The following is a 17,490-nucleotide window of genomic DNA, read 5'->3' as shown; positions in this document are numbered from 1 at the left end:
GAGTCCCTATTGGGGGAAATCCAGGTCGCTGCTGTCACCAGGTCCTAAACACTTGCCCAAAATGAACTCTCAACTGCCCAGTGGAGTAAGGAGTCGCCAGATGCTGATTTGATGACGGCACAAAAGGGGATCCAATAATTGAGAAATGTTACCAACACATTGAAGACTCTGAACTTTCCTCTGACCGAAGCCGATTACATCGGGAAAGTGGATGTCCGGGTGTTAATGAAGTTTCCCAAAATGCTCAGAATCCAAGACGGTTTGTTGGTACGGAGATCCATCTCTGGATGTGACCAGTGGGTTGTACCTACCTCATTCCGAAGCCTGATGCTAGGCCATGCCCATGACGCGGCCACCGACGGTCATTAGGGGTTCATACTACTTTTGAAATCTTGCAAGAGGTCGCATACCAGCCACACATGGGTCAGGACCTCGGCCAATACTTAAAGGAGTGTCTTGAGTGTGCACAATTTCAGCCAAGTTCACTCACACACCGAGCATCCCTCCAGAAAAGGGGGATGACACTGCCTTGGTCAGATTTACAAGTAGATGTCATCGGGCCCATGATTCGCTCCTCTAGAGGAAACAAGTACATGTTAACTGTAACATGCTTGTTAACCAAATTGTTGGATGTCACCCGGCCCCAAATTGCAAGTCAGAAACAGCAGCTATCCTGATAATCAACCACATCTTCTCGAGTTTCAGCCTTTCCCAAAGGATTGAGTCGGACTGAGGAAGTCACTTCACCAGCAAGGTGGGAGATACTTGAGGTAAAGAGAAAACTCCATATTGTTTAACACCAAGCCTCTAGTGGGGGAGTTGAGAGGTACAACAAAACGATTGTGGGCATCCTAAAGAAGCTTGTGGCAGACTCTGGGCCTAGTTGGGACATCCTACTACTGCTTGTCTAGATGGCCATCAGGTCTACGCCATCTTCTGCGACCAAAATGTCTCCATTCGAGGTAATGACTGGACGAAAAATGGTGCCAACACAGCATCTGCTCTACAGAATGCAAGAGGAGACCCTGATCAATGATGAATTTATTGAGAATATGAGAAAACGCCTTCAGCATGCTTTTGCATACGCTCAACGGAATCTGGAAAAATCGGCAGTGGGGATGAAAACCCACTACGATGTAAAGACCACTAAAAAGAAATATCAAGTAGGAGACAGGGTCTACTTGTACAAATTTCAGAGGAACCAGACCAAGGAGCAGAAATTCCTTCCCTCCTGGCACAGCCCCTTTGAAATTGTAGACAAAATCTCACCTGTCGCCTATAAGATCTGCATCCCCACAGGAGAACAAAGGAAGAGAAATTAGTGCACATCAATCAGTTGAAGTGCTGTCGTCCCAGGCAGAACTTGCGACTGATTGAAGAACCCAGTGAGGGTAGAGCCCAGGAATCCTCTAAGGAGTAAAGGTAAGGAATTGGAACCAGGATGAAGAAAATCATAAATTAACAGGGAGTAGAACAATTACTTGTATTTTGAAAATATTATGAAAATAAAAAAAGTTGAGGAACAACCATGCACCCTTGTCATGCGTTCTCTATTTGAGTCTATCCTGCTGTTTTGATCTCTATCTTCAAGTCCCTACCTGGGAAAATGGTATTGTATAAAATGATTAATATGTCGGTTCTTCTTGGCAAATCTATTAACGCCTTGCCTCTACAGGCCCGAGGAGAGCTGTCGGAAGGGGAGAGGCCCAGGACCCACACCCTAAATGAAAAACAAAAATCCAAAGAGTGGGTGCGAGCCAGTGAACCACTCATTCAGGGCCAGAATAGCGCAGACGCGCTCTAAAGGAGAGTTCTGAAGTGACCCAGGAGTAGGCGCGCCCTGAAGGAGAATCCACGGGACGAACGCAGGCCATCGCAAAATGAACACCCCACTCTCTCCTAGTTCTTCTCTCTCAATAAAGTTACCACAGAGCTACGAGGGGGACTTGTGGGGTGAAATAGCCCTGCACACCATAATGAAAGGCCGGAGTCAGTATGAGGTATCCCCATGATGAATGGCCTACTGTGAATCCAATTAGAAATAAGGCCCTGCAATGTCTAAATGAAAAGGAGCACATTTAGGCATTAAAGCCAGGAGATGCCAGAAAATGTTCATTGCCTCATCGGAGAGACCAATGGCATAATTTGCCAAAGCATGAAAAAGCTGAAATAATATCTTCCAGAACTACAGTCCACAGAACCCTAAATGGGATGACAGAATTTTGAGCTACAGTTACTAAAGCAGAACGCATTTCGGCAGAAAGATTAAAGGAAATGTGTGATGCCGTTTTTTCTTTTCCGTGAAAGACATGCTCCTAAAAATGTGTGCAGAACTTTCAACATAAAAGTTTTGTTCCTGTCACGTTGGGAGCTTGAACTGGGTTAAAATGCTGCAGTCAAATGAAGGCCTTTTCCACAGCTAGGACTGCAAAAGACATTTAGATTTTGCCTTAAGTAACATTTTGTAAAACCAGGTGTGCATCAAAGTCTTCAAAAGTGTAATCATGTGGCTTACATGTAACAACTGCATGCAGGGAACAATGTTGCAGTGATATTTCAATATATTAATGAGTTGCATTTCAGAATCCATGTCGAATTAAAAATGCAAGCTAAAAGGGCAATTTCAACTGAAGGAAAGATTAAGGGAATTGCTTGTCAGTAAGTTTCAATTTCCCCTACAAGTGAAACCAGTTCTTCAAGGCCCCATTGCCACAGTGATGAGCTGAGGAATTCTCTGTATCCCCACATTTTATGACCGAAAGCACTTAAGGCCACCATAAAACGTCACAGCTCCACATGGCAGAGGGTGGGGGCAGGTTTAGGGAGGGGGTTGAGGTCCCTTTGTGTACAATTGGGAGATAAGCTTTTCTTCAGGCGAAAGCCACAATATCCACCTCAGAATATTCACGTCCAGATTTCTGGAAAGCTATCCGCAAGCCGCATCTGGTCAACCGAAAATGATTTTGGTGACACCAACATAACAAAAGTTATAATAAGAAAATGAATTGTGACCTCTGCATAACTGGCATAATTATAAAAATCTGAGAAAGTGTGTAAGAGGAGATAAACATCCCGCCCACCGAATGCCAGATTTTGTATGAATATCATTGGGGAGGAAATCAGGAAAAACCATAACTTTGCCATAAAATAACCTACAAACTACTAGGTAAGGTCATTTGATTCACAAACAAATATAGTGCTGGAAAATAAATGTGGTAATTGTGGCACAATATGATGAGAAAGGGCAGTTGTCATAATGTGAGATTTCCATGTGCAAGATCCAGATCCACCCCCCTGTCCAAGTCATACGATGGACGAGGTATCCTCCCCTTGCTTCTCAAATCACTCCCCCATTCACTCCCCCATTCTCTGGACCTACCAGTTCGCAGAGGGGGAAGTAACCCTTTACCACTGCCCTATCAGTTGTGCGATGAGGATGACACGTCCGTGATGTCATCTGCCTTACAAATAGGTTACTCCACCTCAAATGAGGATTCGCTCTAAAAAATGAGGTGTACAGCTGACCGAAATTTTGAGCTATCTTTGCAGAAGTAGGCCTAGTCTTGGAGTGAAGCAGGGAGCTGGAGTAGCTGATTGAGGACAGAGAGGCCTTGACTGACCCCTTGATGGTCCCTGCAGTGAAGCCCTGGCACCCCTTTATGACCATAAAGCCCTTTTTCTCTTGCAAGTCTAGACCTCCCCAGCAAAATATTAAACAAGTTCTATCTTCTTAAGCACTACCCTAGAGATTCCCCCATGGGAAATATCCCCTATTTTATCTGTTTGTGAAATTCAGTCATTTTTCTATTGAAAAGCATTTTAATTGTCTGTGCATGGTGGTAACTCTCCCATTGACAAATCCTTTGTTCACCTGTGCATTGAACTACTTTTTCCTATAGAACAAAATCATCCTTTGTTTACCTGCATAGTTAATTCATTTTCCTGCGGAAGAATCCATTGTATGTCCATGTATTTGTGATTTCCCATTTTAGAATTTCTAGTGTTTGTGTAGATCCCTAGCATATTTGGCTTATTAAATCAATTAATGCCCACATTACTTCACGGTATAGGGAAAGGTAGCATTCAAAACTACCTCTCCCTTCCTTGTGTCTTGCGAGTCTTTATAAGTATAAAATACCCTCCCCCCTCCCCCAAGAAGTCCTTTCATTAAGAGCTGAAAACCAATTCTTCCATGTGTTAAAAGGGGTTTCAAAACAAATTCCCATTTGCCTCTGTCATTTTGAACCCAAACCAATTTTGGTATTGTGAGTAATCCCTTTGCCCAAAGTCTCCCTGCCATGTGCCTCTGGCAGTGTAACAAACTCGAGTTGCTATGATATAGGATATTCAGGCCGATTCATGGAATTAATGTGCGCTGAAATTTTCGGCGCAAGAATGCGAATCGCAGTGCAAGTGCGAAAATCGCAGTGAAACCGGCGCACAGCGATTCATGGAAGTCCGTGTGCATGTAAATCCCTGGATGTGCGCTAAAAATCTGCGTGGCGCACACGTCTCCAAACAGCGTGCACAGCGAAAGTGCACATAGCGCAGCGCACACAACAAAAGTAGGCGTAATAGGGGGCGTAACACGCGGAATGGGAAACAACACGTGAAAATGTGGGCGTCACAGGGGAAGTACAGGAGGCAAATGCGCGGAACGCCCACATGCGCGTCTACAACACGTATTCATGGAAACGAACGGGGCTAATGCGTGTGCCAAAAAAGACGCGCTAATCCGGAAACACATACGCCAGCAGGAAGCAGGCATACGTGGACCCGCGCAGCATAAAAGTGCGCGCAAACAACAAACAAGCTCAGACGCCAAGATGAATATACCATTCCTAGCAGCAGTGGTTGTTGGATACCGCAGGAGGAGGAGGATAGTCAGGCCCAGAATGTTTACACCCAGAACCAGCCTTTTTGGGATGCTAGATTACCAGGTGTATGGGAGGTACAGGTTTCCACCTCACATAATACTCAACCTGGTGAGTGAGTGGGAGGATGACCTCACATCACCCACCCTGCGCTCCCAAGCACTCAGCCCCCTGGAGAAGGTCCTCAATGTACTGCACTTCTTGGCCACTATCATTTCAGCGGACAAGTGCTATAGTGGGGGGGTGTCACAGGACACGCAGTCACGCTGCCTACACCAGGTCTTGGCCATGAAGACTGCACGCCCATCACTCCGCAGGCACAGATACCTGCCGAGAACACCTGCAGAAAGGCAAGCTGCCGTCCAGGATTTCTATGGGGTGGCACAATTCCCCAAAGTGCTAGGTGCCATTGACTGCACCCATGTGGCTCTACGTCCCCCCAGGGCATCTGAGCACATCTATAGAAACCGCAAGCACTGGCATTCCATCAACGTGCAGGTAGTATGTGATGCCAAGGGAATCATCACCTCAGTATATGCCAACTATCCAGGGTCCACCCACAACAGTTTAATTTATAGAATGTCAACCCTAAACCGGGACCTAGAAGCTGGGCGGCATGGCAATACATGGCTGCTTGGTGAGTATAAATGCCACTGCACATGCATGCATGTCAGATACTGAGTAATGTCACAACCCCACTAATGATACCCATCACCACCTCCCCAGGGGACAGTGCCTTCCCTCTGAGCACCCACATGATGACGCCAATTCGGAACCCCACCACGCCACCCGAGGTAAGATACAACACAGCCCATATTGCAACCCGGGGCATAGTGGAGCGCACATTCGGAGTGCTCAAGTCACGCTTTCGCTCCCTTGACTGCTCTGGTGGGCAGCTGTTATACGCTCCCCCAGTAGTGTGCAGGATCATAGTGGCAGCATGTGTCCTGCACAACGTCACAACACGCCGGGGCCTGCCGGTGGACATGGTGGTGCCCCCACATCCCAAACCACATGCACGCCCGCTGCGCATGGGAGGGGAAAGGGCATGTGGTGAGGCAGCCCGTACGCAGCTGGTGGCTAATTACTTCACCTAAAATCACACCCCTGTGGAGTGCACACAGCCCTGGCACATACCAGCAGACAATCGATGACATAAGGGACACTCAACTGTCACAACCATAACGTCCTGAGATTGGTCACCTGGAAGTGTTATATTGTTTGCATCCCTACCTACCCAAACACCACCAATGCTGTGTCATCAAAAGACATACATCTATGCTGCGAAATTCATTACCCCCTTGCTAAATACAACATGAGAACAGCGCCACGTCACCCAACCCCTCCCCAGCTCCACCACCAAACACACCATGGCATGTCATGCAATGTGAAAGCAAACAAAGCAATGCACAAGACCTGACACAAGTGTCACAAAGTACACTGTCCCTAATGGAAACTGCCCACACACAATATGCTCCCAGTAATGTATAACTAACAGCACACATTACCAAATACTTACCACCAACACAATGCAACACACCATGAAAAAATGCTAAAACATGACAGTACTAAGTTCAAGTAGTGGTAGTCTTACAACCTGAATACGCCAGCACATCGACCCCTTACAACTGTAGAGTGTTGCTGCCACGCAAATGTCTCAGTGTACTGCATACAACATGAACTGCATCTGCAAAGTAGACAGCCTTGTGAAGACATGAGGAAGGAACCTGCAGATTAGGAGGAAGACATGGATGCACAAGCACATATAAATACACCATGCAGTGTACAATACAACAACAATATCCACTAGGGATGTCTACACAGTATTGACTACAGACTGCCCACACAGCTCATGGGAGCCCAACGTCACTGTAATTCACGGTCACTTGGTCACACCCTTTGCAAGCCCATGGAAACGGGAAGTAGGAGGGGGGGGTGTGTCTCACAAACCCAAGCATCTAACCCAAACTCAGGACAAGCCTGCATGTGCCCAGCCGGAATACAGTGGATGCCCACGGGAGCCACACAAGGCAACACACTGTAAAAACAAAAAAACAAAATAAAAAATGCCCATGTGAGGGCCAGGAGGGGTGGGGGAGGCCACCCAGGAGGTTCGAGGACAGGGTGCACACCAACACCCACCTGCGTGGATGTTGCGAAAAAAAATACCTCCTTGGGCTCATGGCCTGCACGGCTATGCCAATGTGGGAGAACTGCTGTCGCTCTGCTCATCCTCTGCTGCTGCATCAGGAGGCAGTGGCACTATGGGAGGCAGCCCACGCAAAGCCCTGGTATGGTCCTCAATAGCAGCAAGCATGCGGGTCTGGAAGGTCTGATTCTGGAGGATTAAAGTGCATAGATCCCCATGCAGCACATCACGGGTTGCCTGCATTTCTGCACGCAGGGCCTCGCGTGATGCCCAGATCTCCTGTGTTGTATGCAGCTGAGAGCCAACGTGTGAGCTGCTCCAGCTGCTGTTCTGCCCTAACATTTCGGGAAGCCTCAAGTTCAAGCAAACTCTGCCTGAGGTTATAGAGTTCTACCCTCAGGGCATCCCTGTGGCCCTGGGACTCTATTGATATGGATTTGCGCAGAGTCTCCAGTGCCGCCCGTCGGTCCCTGTTGGACGCCAACATGTCTTCCCTGTGTGATTGGCAAATGGAGTCTGTTGCCTGCTGTTGTTGCTCCATCTGCCTTTCAGGGGGGATAATGGAAGTGGCCACCCTCTCCATTGCCTGAGCCATCATTTCTACTGATGCTGCCTGTTGTGTTGCCATACAGTATTGCCTGGTGGCGCACGGCCACCGTGTCGACGGCACCACACCTGTTTGGGGCAAGGCGATCTGCACCTTGCTGTGCTGACACTGCCTGAGGCTGCAGGACTGCATTCCCCCTCGGATCTGCTGGCCCAGGAACAGGATCAGATGCTGTGGAGTGTGACCCGGCATCCGTAACCGCCAAAGGCGGACCTATCAACACTGACATCCCCATAGAGGGTTCTACCCCTGGTCCAGATGGGTTAGACAGAACAGAATCCCTGCCAGAAACACTTACCTGCGACTGCACATAAGTCTCATCATCCGACTCAGCACCTGAATAGAGGTCTGGGGAGGTGCACCCAGAGGCACCCCTGGACAGTATGGTCTGCAGTAACATTGGGTTTTCACCCACCACCACACCACGTCCCCCACTGGTGCCCGGTCGTGCCTGAGATTCCTCCTGTGTCTGCACCATCTCCTCAACCAAAACAGCACCAAGTGCGTCATTACCTGCAAAAACATGAGACAACAAATGGAAACGGGCATGAGCACCATAGCACACACATAGGCCGTGACAAGCCAGAGATCCAGTACATGAATTACACATGTCCCACGTGACTATAACCCTGCCATGCATGCACTGTCAAAGAGTTGGAAGTGGAGTCAAAAAGGCAGACACTGGGGAGAGCAAGATGGATATGCAACACATTTGCAGCATGTTGGGTAGCACTGGCATCACACATCAGGCTGTGAGTGGCATGTCCAATACACATACATGACCCATGCCACCACACAGATTTTATGTAGCATAGCCACGGAAAATTACAAAACTACAGCAATATGTCAGTGAATGAGTAATGTCACATCGACATGATGCGAAGATTGATGCTGAATAGTGTTGCAAAATATGCATGTGCCACACACTGAAACACATCCAGTGTCCAATAACACAGTCATTGTGGGCTGATCAATGGTTGGTCACTTTAACATTACAGGAAACACCTGTCATCTTCCACATGCAAACAGGCCGTAATAAAAAATGTCTGCAGCCCAATACTCCATCGGCCTGAATGGTGTAATCATTAACATAACCAGGTAAAGGTAGTGGCCCAGTGTGGGCTGTAAACAATGACCAAAGAATATCACATATGTTGCAATAGGTCCAGAATAATGTGTGCTAAAAATGGGAGAGTGGAAACAATCAGCCTGAATGAACACTTACAAAATCTGACCAATGTAGTTGCAAGATGACAGTTCAAGGTAAAGTGCACTAATCTGGGCGTAATTGGCAACTGTGGGCAGAAGGGATACAGTCATACCCAAATCCAAGGCAGTGAATGTATGGGAGGAAGCAAATAGGTGACCCATAACACTCAGGAGTACACACCCTCACCTGGCACTCAACCAGAACCCGTCACCCGAACAACATACACATGGATTACACACACACGCATGGGCACTCACCGGACAATGCCTCGTAATGAGGTAGTTCTCCCACACCTTGGATCTGTTCCTCTGTGACGAAGGTCCCAGCAACAGACTCATGTTAAGTGAGTTTGTTGTCCTCTTGTGGAGACCCACCGCCAGTCACCAGAGTAGCGGCACGATTTGAGGCCAGCTTGTGCTTTGCTCTGCGTTTCAGGTCATTCCACCGCTTGTAGCAATCATCAGCTGTGCACCTCACAAATCCAGGGGCACTTATGCGGTCCGCGATGGTCTGCCAGTGTGCCCTACGTTGACCAGTTGTGGTCTTGCACCGTGCAGTCACCAACATTTCATGGCTATGTGCCAACACATAGGTCACAAGTGCATCAAGTTCCGGGTCATTAAAGCTAGGCTTCCTTGACGTGCTGGAGTGTGTAGCTGTGTCTGGGGTCTCAGCCTGTTGTGCCAGAGCACCCTTCTTCCTCTTTTTCAAAGGTGGAGTGGAGCCCGAGTGGCTTACGCCGCTCTGGTCAGTAGGGGCAGAAGCACCGGTGGACTGGGTAGTAGGAGTGTGCGAATACACAATGACCATAGGCCTTGGTAAAGGCATTGGCAGACGTGTGATGTTGGCAGGGGGAACGTCAGTTTGATGGACCTGGACCGTCACTGTCCTGGCTGGGAGACTCAGCTGGAGTGGATGGAGCTGCAGCTGCCCCTGCAAACTCCCCACCCTCCTACTTGGGGCAGCAGATGACATAGCTGCCCCAGAGCCACATGGCTTGGTGACACCAACTTGCACCGCCACACGTGGCCTAGACTTGCTAACCTGGAAGTCAGCCTGGGAGTCATCCTGTGCCAGGTCAGGTGCCACAATGGGCTGGTCCAACAAGGGCTGAGCTGGGATGGTGTCAGCCACGTTTCCCTCAACCATGAGGGGCGGGAGGGGCATGGGTGTCCCTGATTCGTCCTCCACACATGGGGGACTAGGGGCACCCTGCAAATCCCGGCCACGTCCCCTACCGCGCCCACCACGCCCACCTTTTGAAGGTCAGCCACCTTTGCCTCCCTTACCGCTTGGTCGCCTCCCAACCATGGCACTGATGTTGTTGTGTATATGGGAGTAGCAGTAAACTATTGTTCTGGGCAATTGGGGGTGAAAGGGGTAGGGTACTCGATGGAATTCATACCCTAGTGCTCTAACAAGGCTGTCTGTGACCCCTGGGGGAAGATGACGGGTCACGCAACGCACAGGCAGCCCAAAATCAAAAAATAACGTGCACGCAACCCCTCATAGACCACGTGCGTGAAAAAATGAACCTGCACTACGCTGTGGCACCCAGAAACACAAAAATAAGCGTACGTGTAATACACGCAGCCTACAATGACCTCTGAAGGGGTACGCGAAACAAGGGGCAAGCACAGTTGGTAAATACGTGCGTGACACACCGTCTGCCTGGAAAAAGAAAGTGAAAAAGACACGCATGTGCGCGTTGGCAACACCCCCGGGAAAAGAAGAATTGTACGCTGTCTGAGAAGACAGGACAAAAGAAGAAGTGAATGCTGTTTGAGGAAACAGGCCCAAAAAGAATAAACAACGCTGTCAGAGGTAATAGGGAGTACGAACTTGAAACGCTGTGAAGTAATTGCGTGTGAACCGACAAGTAGTACAGAATTCACCCACTCGCTCTCCACAAAAAGCACGTAGAAGGGAATGGGGTCCTACACGTACCTTTTAAAGCAGCCCACACGTACAGCGTCACTTATGCGTGTACGCGCTAAGGCCCTTTCCTCCAATTACACGAGCTGACACTCGGACGTGCAGTTTTTGGACGTGTACGATGAACATGCACCCGTGTTGATGGAAACGCCCGCGCGCGTCACGTTACTTACGCGCATAGGCCCTTTCCTCGGATTACACGCATCCATACGCGGACGTGCAGTTTTTCCATGCGCGCTGCCACGTCACAGAAGCGCTTACGCGATAAGGGCCTTTGGTACAATGAAACCGCGTACGTGTGCCGACGCGCTTACGCGCGTAGGGCCTTTCCTCGAATTACACGCTGACATGCAAGATTTTCACGTGCCAAATCACTCTGTATCAAGCTGGCCACGCAACAACACACAGAAGACCAGAAGGCCGAATTACTGCCCCCCCCAGAGCCCCGAGCACGCTCCCACCTGCCATCTGCTGCTGGCTGACTGCCTGCTGCTCACGTGCCCTGCTATTTGCTGCCTGCACGTCAGCCAGGGGTGCAGTTGCTGTGACCACCCCTGCTGGAACCGAACACTCCCGACTGGGATACCATGGGCTCCACAGCCCAGCCCCAGGACCCAGTTGCCCACCCACTCCTGCCTCTGGGGTTGCCATGTCGGGCACAACACCATCTGGCACCACTGGCAACCCCCAGCCAGAGAGGGAGAGGGCCACCAGCTTCAGTGCCAGGGAAGTTGGTGTCCTGGTGGAGCAAGTCCTGGGGCAGTGTGATGCCCTCTTTGGAAGTTTGCGCGCCGACAATGAAGAACGGACCAGGATCTGGATGGACATCGTGACTGACAACGCGGGGGGGTGGGGGGGGTTGGCAGTCCGCGACTTACACCATGTCAAGAAGCGCTGGGAGGACTTCAGGTCCAGGACCCTCAACAAGGCCCGGCGCCTCTTGAAGGCAGCGGATGCCAAGGGGCGCCAGGGCCACCTGTCCGACCACCAGATGAGGGTCCTGGAACACATATGCCCAGCGCTCCACATCCAGGTCCTTGAGAGGCAGACCCATCTGGAGTCGAGCGGTAAGTGTACATGCATACTGATTGGACGCTGTCCATCTGGTGGTGTGCCAGTAGTGTGCAGGTTGCACATGTGTTTTCGTAGGGCCATGTAGGGATGTGTATGAACAGGGGCGTGAGGCTGCCACATGCGAGTCCTCTTAGATGTGAGACACATCGATGGTGTCTGTGTTGGTAAGCATGCTGTGCAAATGCAGGTGTGGTAGCACACATGTTTGAATTTCTGTGTATGTACGTTGGCATGGTTGTGGTGTCACACATGGATGGTGGTTCCTGCTGCATGTATCGGCACTGTGTACATGTGCATGTATTTGACAAGTGTGCAACTGTGATGCAACATGGATGCATGTGACACTGATATGTAGAAGGCTGAATGCCAGATGTGACATGTATGACGATCGCATCACTGCGACAGTTGGAGGAGATGTAGACATGCATGTAAGTGTGGTGGCGTGTGTGCGTGTCTAGTGCACTCCCTGTGTTTCATGTGATGTCAGGCTCACCTTCGGCTGTTCATGCTGTTGTATGTGTATGGATGTTGCTGCCTGGTGCAATATTGCTGTGGAAATGCTTGTGTGTGTGTGAGTTGAAATGACATGTGTGTCATGGAGTGTGATGCCATGTCTGAAGTTTGACACTGCAAAAACAAAGAGGTGATGGCTGGAAGGTTTAGAATGAATCTTAACCACTGGCGTTGCTCTGGGCAACCCTCCAGACCACCGTTCTTCGCCTGCCAAGCCATTACAGAAGGGGAAAAACATATGCAAATCAGGCTTGGTCCTACCCCAAAAGGGGCAGTCCAGCCCGAACTGCTAGTTCACATCCCTTCTGCACGAGACCACAAGCATCCCCAAACATGTTTCGCCCTTGTTGGGGCTCATCAGTGCGGAGTAGCTTGGGTTTCTAGGCCCAGCAGGCACGGGACCCACGTCTGGGCATACCCGTCCCACTCAGGGTGACAAAGCAAAAACAAAGAGGTGATGGCTGGAAGGTTTAGAATGAATCTTAACCACTGGCGTTGCTCTGGGCAAGCCTCCAGACCACCGTTCTTCGCCTGCCAAGCTGAAAAACGATGGTCTGGAAGGTTGCCCAGAGCTTTGCCTGTGGTTATGATAAATTCAAAACCTTCCAGCCATCACCTTTCTCTTTTGCTAAAGTCACCCCGAGTGGGACGGGTATGCCCAGACGTGGGTCCCGAGTCTGCTGGGCCTAGAGACCCAAGCTACTCCTCACTGATGACGCCCAACAAGGCTGAAACATGTCTGGGGATGCTTGTGGTCTCGTGCAGAAGGGATGTGAACTAGCAGTTTGGGCTGGACTGCCCCTTTTGGGGTAGGACCAAGCCTGATTTGCATATGGTTTTTCCCCTTCTGTAATGGCTTGGCAGGCGAAGAACGGTGGTCTGGAAGGTTGCCCAGAGCTTTGCATTGGGTTAAGATTAATTCAAAACCTTCCAGCCATCACCTTTCTGTTTTGATGAAGTTTGACACTGCCACTCATGTGCAACTGTCATGTGTTTATCAGTCCACTGTACAGTGCCCTGATGTCTGTGTTTTATCTCTCCCTGTCTGCAGCGTCAACTGATAAAGAGGGCAGAGAGGTTGCTGTGGAGCACAGCGGCAGGGATCGCACCACCAGCCGGAGACGCAAGGCCCGGCTCCTCTCCCAGATTGTCATCTCGTCGGGGAGTGGGGAGTCTGGTGCTGCCTCCAAGGCCGCAGCTGCCGAGGGTAGGTCCAAGAGGCAGAGGTTGGAGGGGACTCCTCGGCAGCAGAAGGGGCAGCTGAGACCCCACAGGGTCCAACGGAGGAAGATGGCACGGAGTCATCCAGGTTGGTGGGGGGTTTGGTGGAGGAAGCGGCCGCGGAAGGGACACACGGGGTCTGAAGGTGGGGATTCCACTGGTGCTAGTGGTGCAGTGCAGGGGCTGGGACAGGAGGCCGCACAGGGCCGCCGCGGAGGTGCCTGTGTGTAATCATGTCCCTGATCCTGTCACTGCATCATCTGACACCAGCAGGGATGCCTACGTCCAGACCCGTTTTCAGGGAGGGGGATGTGCGCACAACAACTGGCCTTCCTCTCCCTGCAGACTTGGCTATCCGGGACCGTGTTGAGCCTATCCTGAGTGGGATATCGTTGCGTCACCGGGGCATGCGAGGTGACCTGCAGTCTTTTCGTCGAGAGACTGCATGTCGTCTCGCATGCTTCTTTGACCACGTTGACCTACTGTGACGGGTCACTGGTGCTGGATTCCTTCGTGTGCTGGACCTTCTTGCGACCCCCTCCTCACCTGAACCCCCTACGCGCCAGTCGTCCTCCATGCCATCCCCCCACCCATGTGTCACCTGGGTACCCTGTGGAGCTGCCCCTGACCCAGAGGCCAGGCTGGTGGAGGACACATCGCTGCCACAGTCGGGAATCGGACGTCCAGCAGGGTGGCCACCATGACAACTGCACCCCAGCCGGAGGAGAACGTGCAGGCAGCAAGAGCCAGGGCGCAGGAACAGGCACAGCAGCAGCAACATGGTGGGAGCAATGATGGCTCGGGCCTTCAACATCAGAGGGGCAGGCATCAGCCACAGGGCAGGAGGACCCGGATTTCAAGTGTCTTCCGTGTGGCAGCGGTTGGGCCACGCCATAGATGCGGAGCGGCAGCGGGCGGAAGAGGCACGGCTCCCAATTGTCAGGGCGGAGAACTCCATGCGGAGGGCCCTGAGGCGGGCCGAGTGCCTCGAGGCAATTCGCAGGGAGTTGGAGGTGAACATGTCGTTGTCCCTGTGAACCCTCTGGGACATGGAAGAGGACCGCCTCCAGGACATTGAGCGGGAGTTCGATGATGCCCTGGCCCAGGACATCAATAAGTGAGCCGTCGGACTAGCCAGCTGACATTGTAAATAGTTAGATAGTGTTAGGTTTCCTTTCTGTTTTTGTTTATTTTGGGGCGATTGGAAAATGCACCACGTTTTTGTATATAGTTCTTTATTAGGTAGTCTTTTTTGTAGGTATCATTTCATTTGTTGGGCTCATGGACCCTGGATTGGTGATTTGTATATAGTTGAACAGTGGATTTTCTTTTTTTTCTTTTCATTTCACCATGGAGCAAAGGATTTCACTTATTTTTTTCCCTTGGATTTGCTTTGTTGGACTGAGACTTTAGGACACATTTTCATTTGGATTTCTTTGGATTCTGATTTCATATTTTTGATTATTTTCTGGACATGCTGCGATTTATTTCTTCTTCACATTATTGTGTTTTCTTTTCATTACATTCATTTTGGATTCAATAAATTTTTGTTTCATACTTCGGTGTGTGGTATTCTCTCATTGATTTCATGCATGTCATGATGTGGGTTTTCACATTCACTTGCACCCATTGTGTGTGTGACGGACATGTGTTCATTTACATACTTGCCATTCAGGTTGTATCATGTAATGGGCATTTCTATGTGGGTGGATGCAATACTTGGTTGGGTCTTTGGGCTGGGGCGGCATGGGGTGTGATGTGGCTGGCCATTAGGCCCATGATTGAGGATCGTCATGACGTGGGGGCAGGGGGACATGAGTGGGACATGAGTGAGGGCCTGCTGGCAGGTGCCCCTGACTGCTGGGGGGTGGGGGTGCAGTGGGACATGAATGGGGGCCTGCTGGCAGGTGCCCCTGACTGCTGGGGGGTGGGGGTGCTGGGGGACATGAGTGGGGGCCTGCTGGCAGGTGCCCCTGACTGCTGGGGGGTGGGGGGTGGGGGTGCTGGGGGACATGAGTGGGGGTCTGCTGGCAGGTGACCCTGGCTGCTGGGGGGTGGGGATGCTGGGGGACATGTGTGGGACATGAGTGGGGGCCTGCTGGCAAGTACCCCTGACTGCTGGGGGTTGGGGGTGCTGGGGGACATGAGTTGGTGATCAGTAGTGCAAGGTGACATGTGGCTTGGCTGGGGGGCATGCCCATGGTGAATGGGCTGCCTGCGGGACATGACCAGGGGTGCAGGGTAGTCCCCTGTGGTGTGGGCTGCCTGTAGGGGCCGTGGAGGGTGTAGAGGGAACACCTGGGAGGATCCACACTGCCAATTCATGGGTAGGACTCCCCGCGCCCCCCCGAAATTCACGTACCCCGCTCTGACAGCAAAATCGCATGTGAAACTTCCCGCGCCCCCCCGAAATTCACGTACCCCGCTCTGACAGCAAAATCGCATGTGAAACGTCCACTGCACGCCCGAATTACACATACCCCACTCGAACAGGGCCTATCGCGTGTGAAACGTCCTACGCACCCCAGGAATACACGTACCCCACTCACACAGGGCCTATCGCGTGTGAAACTTGCAGCGCACCCCAGGAATACACGTACCCCACTCGCACAGGGCCAATCGCGTGTGAAACTTGCAGCGCACCCCCGATTTACACGTACCCTGCTCCGATCGAGTGTGAAACATCACGCGCACCCCACTCGCACAGGGCCAATTGCGTGTGAAGCTTCTCGCGCACCCCCGATTTACACGTACCCCGCTCCGATCGAGTGTGAAACATCACGTGCACCCCACTCGAACAGGGCCTATCGCGTGTGAAACCTCCCGTGCACCCCAGGAATACACGCACCCCACTCGCACAGGGGCTATCGCGTGTGAAACCTCCCGCGCACCCCAGGAATACACGTACCCCACTCGCACAAGGCCTGACTGCTGGGGGGTGCTGGGGGACATGATTGGGGGCCTGCTGGCAGGTGACCCGGACTGCTGGGGGGTGCGGGGTGCTGGGGGACATGAGTGGGGGCGCAGGGGGACATGTGTGGGACATGAGTGGGGGCCTGCTGGCAGGTGCCCCTGACTGCTGGGGGGTGGGGGTGCTGGGGGACATGAGTTGGTGATCAGTAGTGCAAGGTGACATGTGCCTTGGCTGGGGGGCATGCCCATGGTGGATGGGCTGCCTGCGGGACATGACCAGGGGTGCAGGGTAGTTCCCTGTGGTGTGGGCTGCCTGCAGGGGCCGTGGAGGGTGTAGAGGGAACACCTGGGAGGATCCACACTGCCAATTCACGGGTAGGACTCCCTGCGCACCCCCAAAATTCACGTACCCTGCTCTGACAGCAAAATCGCATGTGAAACTTCCCGTGCACGCCCGAATTACACGTACCCCACTCGAACAGGGCCTATCGCGTGTGAAACTTGCAGCGCACCCCAGGAATACACGTTCCCCACTCGCACAGGGCCAATGGCGTGTGGAACTTACCGCGCACCCCCGATTTACACGTACCCCGCTCCCATCGCGTGTGAAACCTCACGCGCACCCCAGGAATACATGCACCCCACTCGCACAGGGCCTATTGCATGTGAAACTTCCCGCGCACCCCAGGAATACACGTACCCCACTCGCACAGGGCCAATTGCGTGTGGAACTTCCCGCGCTCCCCCGATTTACACATACCCCGCTCCGATCGCATGTGAAACCTCCCGCGCACCCCAGGAATACACGTACCCAACTCGTACAGGGCCAATTGCGTGTGAAGCTTCCCGAGCACCCCAGGAATACACGTACCCCACTCGCACAGGACCAATCGCATGTGGAACTTCCCGCGCACCCCTGATTTACACGTACCCCGCTCTGATCGCGTGTGAAACCTCCCGCGAACCCCAGTAATGCACGTTCCCCGCTTGCCGT

At 51.7% G+C, this 17,490-nt stretch overlaps 1 protein-coding gene across 1 annotated transcript in view; it reads right to left on the bottom strand.

Annotated features, from left to right (window-relative positions):
- The window catches only part of CDC40 (cell division cycle 40), a 1,027,131-nt gene that overhangs the window by 531,634 nt on the left and 478,007 nt on the right, over nucleotides 1–17,490 (bottom strand). The window lies entirely within an intron of this gene.

This window comes from Ambystoma mexicanum, chromosome 4q (genome assembly GCF_040938575.1).
Source record: "Ambystoma mexicanum isolate Mex_15411 chromosome 4q, UKY_AmexF1_1, whole genome shotgun sequence".
NCBI lineage: Eukaryota > Metazoa > Chordata > Amphibia > Caudata > Ambystomatidae > Ambystoma > Ambystoma mexicanum.
This window is presented reverse-complemented; position numbering and strand designations above follow the sequence as displayed.